The sequence below is a fragment of the Schistocerca gregaria genome, chromosome 9 (genome assembly GCF_023897955.1).
Source record: "Schistocerca gregaria isolate iqSchGreg1 chromosome 9, iqSchGreg1.2, whole genome shotgun sequence".
Lineage (NCBI taxonomy): Eukaryota > Metazoa > Arthropoda > Insecta > Orthoptera > Acrididae > Schistocerca > Schistocerca gregaria.
The window spans coordinates 183964476-183970475 of record NC_064928.1 but is presented as its reverse complement, the minus strand read 5'-3'; the positions used below and the strand labels follow the sequence as shown (position 1 = coordinate 183970475).

The following is a 6000-nucleotide window of genomic DNA, read 5'->3' as shown; positions in this document are numbered from 1 at the left end:
ACTGATAGTTCGGTAATTTTCACATCTGTCAGCACCTGCTTTCTTTGGGATTGGAATTATTATATTCTTCTTGAAGTCTGAGGGTATTTCACCTGTCTCATACATCTTGCTCACCAGCTGGTAGAGTTTTGTCATGACTGGCTCTCCCAAGGCCGTCAGTAGTTCTAATGAAATGCTGTCTACTCCCGGGGCCTTGTTTCGACTCAGGTCTTTCAGTGCTCTGTCAAACTCTTCACACAGTATCTTAACTCCCATTTCATCTTCATCTACATCCTCTTCCATTTCCATAATATTGTCCTCAAGTACATCACCCTTGTATAAACCCTCTATATACTCCTTACACCTTTCTGCTTTCCCTTCTTTGCTTAGAACTGGGTTGCCAACTGAGCTCTTGATATTCATACAAGTGGTTCTCTTCTCTCCAAAGGTCCCTTTAATTTTCCTGTAGGCAGTATCTATCTTACCCCTAGTGAGATAAGCCTCTACATCCTTACATTTGTCCTCTAGCCATCCCTGCTTAGCAATTTTGCACTTCCTGTCGATCTCATTTTTGAGACGTTTGTATTCCTTTTTGCCAGCTTCATTTACTGCATTTTTATATTTTCTCCTTTCATCAATTAAATTCAATATTCCTTCTGTTACCCGAGGATTTGTAGCAGCCCTCGTCTTTTTACCTACTTTATCCTCTGCTGCATTCACTACTTCATCCCTCAGAGCTACCCATTCCTCTTATACTGTGTTTCCTGTCAATTGTTCCTTTATGCTCTCCTTGAAACTCTGTACAACCTCTGGTTCTTTCAGCTTATCCAGATCCCATGTCCTTAAATTCCCACCTTTTTGCAGTTTCTTCTGTTTTAATCTGCAGGTCATAACCAATAGATTGTGGTCAGAGTCCACATCTGCCCCTGGAAATGTCCTACAATTTAAAACCTGATTTCTAAATCTCTGTCTTACCATTATATAATCTACTAGATACCTTTTAGTATCTCCAGGATTCTTCCATGTATACAACCTTCTTTTATGTTTCTTGAACCAAGTGGTAGCTATGATTAAGTTATGCTCTGTGCAAAATTCTACCAGACGGCTTCCTCTTTCATTTCTTAGCCCCAATCCATATTCACCTATTATGTTTCCTTCTCTCCCTTTTCCTACTGACGAATTCCAGTCACCCATGACTATTAAATTTTCGTATCTTTTACTATCTGAATAATTTCTTTTATCTCATCATACATTTCATCAATTTCTTCATCATCTGCAGAGCTAGTTGGCATATAAACTTGTACTACTGTAGTAGGCATGGGATTTGTGTCTATGTTGGCCACAATAATGCGTTCACTATGCTGTTTGTAGTAGCTTACCCGCACTCCTATTTTTTTATTCATTATGAAACCTACTCCTGCATTACCCCTATTTGATTTTGTATTTATAACCCTGTATTCACCTGACGAAAAGTCTTGTTCCTCCTGCCACCGAACTTTACTAATTCCCACTATATCTAACTTTAACCTATCCATTTCCCTTTTTAAATTTTGTAACCTACCTGCCCAATTAAGGGATCTGACATTCCACGCTCCGATCCGTAGAACGCCAGTTTTCTTTCTCCTGATAACGACGTCCTCCTGAGTAGTCCCCGCCCGGAGATCCGAATGGGGGACTATTTTAGCTCCGGAATATTTTACCCAAGAGGACGCCATCATCATTTAATCATACAGTAAAGCTGCATGCCCTCGGGAAAAATTACGGCTGTAGTTTCCCCTTGCTTTCAGCCTTTCGCAGTACCAGCAGAGCAAGGCCGTTTTGGTTAATGTTGCAAGGCCAGATCAGTCAATCATCCAGACTGTTGCCCCTGTAACTACTGAAAAGGCTGCTGCCCCTCTTCAGGAACCATATGTTTGTCTGGCCTCTCAAGAGATACCCCTCCGTTGTGGTTGCACCCAAGGTACGGCCATTTGTATCGCTGAGGCACGCAAGCCTCCCCACCAACGGCAAGGTCCATGGTTCATGGGGCAGCTCGATGTAAGTAGTGTAAAGACACAACAAATAAAATTCAGGCTGAAACTTCCAACAAATATAGCCTATGAAAGCTACGGCATCAAATAACTTTGAAAGACGTAAGAAAAAGGCTTGAGTCACTAACCAGTGATGTTATAGATCACCTGATGCTGGCAATTGTGCTGAAACTGGCCTGTCGTGATTGAATAAACGTCTGAAAATAAAAGCAGCTTTTTGGAATTAATTCGTAATTCAGAATTAAAATACCGGCATCGGTTCTAAGCGGTCGGGTTTTTCCGTGGCTACTGCACTGTACACCGGGACAGGCGACGTTCCGGCCTGCCTTGTTGTCACCTCGCCTGGCGGTCGCGCAGAGCACGCGAGGAGGGAGGGCGTTGCCCGCAGGAAGCAGGCTCGCCGCCGCCAGAGCAGAACGACAGCCGCTGCCTCACCGCCGGACCGCGTCGCCCGGTAACGGAGTGGCGCGCTGTAGCGGGGAGCAGCGGCAGAGCAAGACAGCAGCAGAGCAAGCAAGACAGCAGCAGACCATGCAGTCAGCAGTAGCGGTCAGCAGAGTCAGCACGCAGCACCGCAGCCAGCGCCAGACCGACATCGCGTGACCCGCCACCGCACAGTCGCAACTCCACTGCCGAAGCAGCGGTACGTACTTAACAGCTAAAGGAAAACAGCCACGGCTGTTGCCACCATTATGTTATACTCTGTTCATCAAAAGAAGGTCTACCTGTCAGGAGTCAAAGCAGGAATAGCACAATGGGGTGTAGGGCTTTACATCAGGAAAGAAATGGAACCCAGCGTAGTTGCAATAAGGTATGTAAACGAACGACTGATGCGGATAGATTTGACAGTGTCTAGGAAGAAAATTAGGATTGTGTCAGTATATTCGCATTGTGAAGGGACAGATCAAGATAAGATGGATAGTTTTTATGAGGCACTCACTGATGTAGTTGTTAAAGGACAAGAACAGTGTTCTGCTCATGGGTGATTTTAACGCCAGGATTGCAAATCAAACAGAAGGGTATGAAAAAGTTATGGATAAATTTGGAGAGGAGATGGAGCCAGTATGGGCTTAGTAATCACAAACTCCTTTTTTTAAACATAAGAACATTCACCGGTATACTTGGAAAGGCAGCGGAACCAGATCTGTCATTGACTATATAATAACAGATCAGGAATTCAGGAAGGCTGTGAGGGACACACGTGTATTCAGGGGATTCTTTGATGACACTGGCCATTATTTAATCTGCAGTGAAATTGGGATTGTGAGGCCGAAAGTGCAGGTGGTCAGGTCAATATGTAGGAGGATAAAAGTGGAGAAACTTCAGGATAAGGAAATCAGGCACAAATACATAACAGCGATCTCAGAAAGGTACCAGGTAGTTGAATGTAGTCAATTACAGTCATTGGAAAAGGAATGGACAAGGTACAGGGACACAGTACTAGAAGTGGCTAAAGAATGTCTTGGAACAGTAGTGTGTAAAAGCAGGAAGAAGCAAACAGTTTGGTTGAATGACACAGTCAAGGCAGCTTGTAAAAGGAAAAAGAAGGCGTATCAAAAATGGCTACATACTAGAACTCAGGTAGACAGAGAAAGTTATGTTGAAGGAAGAAACAAAGCCAAACAGATAATTGCAGCATCCAAGAAGAAATCTTGGGAAGACTTTGGAAACAGGTTGAACACTATGGGTCAAGCTGCTGGAAAACCATTCTCGAGTATAATTAGCAGTCTTCGAAAGGGAGGTAAGAAGGAAATGACAAGTATTTTGGACAGGTCAGGAAAACTGCTGGTGAATCCTGTGGATGCCTTGGGCAGATGGAGGGAATATTTTGAAGAGTGTCTCAATGTAGGTGAAAATATAATCAGTAATGTTTCAGATTTCGAGGTAGAATGGGATAGGAATGATGACGGAAATAGGATCACATTTGAGGAAGTGGAGAAAATGGTCAATAGATTGCAGTGCAATAAAGCAGCTGGGGTGGATGAAATTAAGTCGGCACTCATCAAATACAGTGGAATGTCAGCTCTTAAATGGCTACACAGGATAATTGAAATGGCCTGGGAGTCGGGACAGGTTCCATCAAACTGGACAAAAGCAGTAATCACACCAATCTTTAAACATGGAAACAGAAAAGATTGTAACAACTACAGAGGTATCTCTTTAATCAGCGTTGTGGGTAAAATCTTCTCAGGTTTGTTGAAAGGAAAGTGCGAGTATTAGTTGAGGACCAATTGGATGAAAATCAGTGTGGGTTTAGGCCTCTTAGAGGTTGTCAGGGCCAGATCTTTAGCTTACGGCAAATAATGGAGAAGTGTTATGAGTGGAACAGGGAATTGTATCTATGCTTTATAGATCTAGAAAAAGCAAATGACCGGGTCCCTAGGAGAAAGTTATTGTCTGTTCTACGAGATTATGGAATAGGAGGCAAACTTTTGCAAGCAATTAAAGGTCTTTACATGGATAGTCAGGCAGCAGTTAGAGTTGACGGTAAATTGAGTTCATGGTTCAGAGTAGTTTCAGGGGTAAGACAAGGCTGTAACCTGTCGCCACTGTTGTTCATATTATTTATGGATCATATGTTGAAAACAATAGACTGGCTGGGTGAGATTAAAATATGTGAAGACAAAATAAGCAGTCTTGCATATGCGGATGACTTAGTTGTGATGGCAGATTTGATGAAAGTTTGCAAAGTAATATTTCAGAGCTAGATCATAAATGTAAGGAGTATGGTATGAAGATTAGCATCTCCAAAACGAAAGTAATATCAGTGGGAAAGAAATATAAACGGATTGAGTGCCAAATAGAAGGAACAAATTTAGAACAGGTGGACGGTTTCAAGTACTTAGGATGCATATTCTCACAGGATGGCAACATAGTGAAAGAACTGGAAGCGAGATGTAGCAAAGCTAATGCAGTGAGCGCTCAGCTACTATCTACTCTCTTCTGCAAGAAGGAACTCAGTACCAAGACTAAGTTATCTGTGCACCGTTCAATCTTTCGACCAATTTTGTTGTATGGGAGCGAAAGCTGGGTGGATTCAGGTTACCTTATCAACAAGGTTGAGGTTACGGATATGAAAGTAGCTAGGATGATTGCAGGTACTAGTAGATGGAAACAATGGCAGGAGGGTGTCCACAATGAGGAACTCAAAGAAAAACTGGGAATGAACTCTATAGATGTAGCAGTCAGGGCGAACAGGCTTAGATGGTGGGGTCATGTTACACGCATGGGAGAAGCAAGGTTACCCAAGAGACTCATGGGTTCAGCAGTAGAGGGTAGGAGGAGTCGGGGCAGACCAAGGAGAAGGTACCTGGATTCGGTTAAGAATGATTTTGAAGTAATAGGTTTAACATCAGAAGAGGCACCAATGTTTGCACTGAATAGGGGATCATGGAGGATTTTTATAAGGGGGGCTACGCTCCAGGCTGAACGCTGAAAGGCATAATCAGTCTTAAATGATGATGATGATTGAGACACTCAAAGTAGTAAAGGAATTTGCTATTTGGGAAGCAAAATAACTGATAATGGTCGAAGTAGAGAAGATATAAAATGTAGACCGGCAATGGCAAAGAAAGCGTTTCTGAAGAACAGAAATTTGTTAACATCGAGTATAGATTTAAGAGTCAGGAAGTCGTGTCTGAAAGTATTTGTATGGAGTGTAGCCATGTACGGAAGTGAAACATGGACAATAAATAGGTGGGACAAGAAGAGGATAGAAGCTTTAAAAATTTGGTGCTACAGAAGAATGCTGAAGATTAGATGGGTAGATCATATAACTAATGAGGAAGTATTGAATACAATTGGGGAGAAGAGAGAGTTTGTGGCACAACTTGACAAGAAGAACGGACCGGTTGGTAGGACATGTTCAGAGGCATCAAAGGATCAAATATTTAGCATTGGAGGGCAGCATGAAGGGTAAAAATCGTAGAGGGAGACCATGAGATGAATATACTAAGCAGATCCAGAAGGATGTAGGTTGCAGTAAGTACTG

The 6000-nt window shown here is 42.6% G+C and overlaps 1 protein-coding gene across 1 annotated transcript in view; it reads left to right on the top strand.

The window, feature by feature from the left end:
* Positions 1-2491: 2491 nt before the first annotated feature.
* LOC126291767 (uncharacterized) overlaps positions 2492-6000 on the top strand; it is a 40333-nt gene continuing 36824 nt past the window's right edge. Inside the window, exon 1 of the mRNA XM_049985451.1 lies at positions 2492-2652. The gene's annotated coding sequence lies outside the window, so the exon portion shown is untranslated. The remainder of the gene's footprint in view (positions 2653-6000) is intronic.